Below are 1,405 nucleotides of genomic sequence, written 5' to 3'. Positions count from 1 at the left end.
AAAAATTCGCATAATATTCACTTGAAGGCATACTTTACCTCACTCCGACCACAACTGAAATTAAAGTTTATTATATGTATACATGTATATACATAAAGGTGGATGATAATAGGTGAAATCGATTTCGATTGTCGTTGAGATATAAATTACTTAATATTATTTCTGGTAGAAGCAATTATAAATATATAGTATATCTGTTCAGTCGTAAGCATACAGAACATAATATATATACACATTTGTCGAATATAAATTAAAGCACTCAACGCATATGACAAAAATTAACATTTACGCGCGTTACGCAAGTAACTATGCAACAATAGTCATGGCAACATATTGCAAATCGTCGGATGTCTAAAGAATAAAGTAGGTATGCTCTTCTTATTTTTACAGTTTGATTTAAGCGTTATTTCTTATTTAAGCACACTAAGGCTTCGAATTTTATTCGAGAAAACTTTTAATTGTCGTCCATAAAGTAAAATATAACTAAAGTTAACTTTGGAGTATAAACATTAAACAGCTACGATTAGTTATCGCTCTGTTTTTATGTGTATTACAGAATAAATGGTGGTTTTATAAATATATGTAATGTGTAATAACACGACACATCTAAATATTAAGCTGGGCGATTATCATAATAGCAATTTGATTTATATTATGAAAATATTCGGTTCACTTTTATTGCATCCTGATATAATACATTTTCGTACATTGGAGCGTTCGAAAAATGTATTGTTATTTTTAATCACATTTGCATACTTAACAGTCAACATATTTTTGTATTAGTACGATCAGTTAAACATGTTGCAAATATGAAAATTTAAAATGCGAAACAGAATTTTAAAACTGAAAATTTAATTCTTGCAAAATTAAGATAATTGAAAACTACTCAGAACAAAAATTTGATATGTTTTTGCTTAATCTTAAATTACGTTCTTAATCGTTTGTTTGTAAGGTTGTAAAATTGTGAAATACTCAAATATGTTTGAGAAAATGTATATTGAAAAAAAAAATAGCATTCGTTACTAGTACAAATGGTGTCTTGGTTTAACATAGTCAAGGTTTTTACGAGCTTTAACTGTGTACATAGATGGACATAAGCACGATATCAATTCATTTTGGGTAAGGTGTTATAAATAACCATGTGGTGAGCAAATCTGGTAATGCAGAAGAAAAAGTTAAAACTTGTTTTTTTTTTCGCTAGGTATTCTGAAAAATTGGTTAATAAACACCCCTGTGAGAGGCTCTCCAAGCTCATTGAGAGATATAGGATAGTTGATGCTCTAAAAGGTCTCCTACGTTGTTTATATAAACTTAACCGTTTCAAAGATATAATCGTACTCTGTACACTTGAAAACATCAAAATTCGCTAAAATATCGAGAGCAACAAAACAAAAATTATTTTTTT

General features: G+C 28.6%; 1 protein-coding gene across 9 annotated transcripts in view; it reads left to right on the top strand.

Moving 5' to 3' along the window:
• Positions 1-209: 209 nt before the first annotated feature.
• Positions 210-1,405, top strand: part of LOC108969222 — a gene marked incomplete at its 3' end in the record, with an annotated part of 14,444 nt that continues 13,248 nt past the window's right edge. For 2 of the 9 annotated variants that reach the window (XM_018933812.1, XM_018933802.1), the window contains 1 exon segment: positions 407-726. 9 annotated transcript variants of the gene reach the window in all.

This window comes from Bactrocera latifrons, unplaced genomic scaffold, assembly GCF_001853355.1.
Source record: "Bactrocera latifrons isolate USDA-ARS-PBARC rearing strain unplaced genomic scaffold, ASM185335v1 scaffold_244, whole genome shotgun sequence".
NCBI classification, from domain to species: Eukaryota; Metazoa; Arthropoda; class Insecta; order Diptera; family Tephritidae; genus Bactrocera; species Bactrocera latifrons.
The sequence above is the reverse complement of the archived record's forward strand: the minus strand, read 5'-3'. Positions and strand labels throughout refer to the sequence as shown.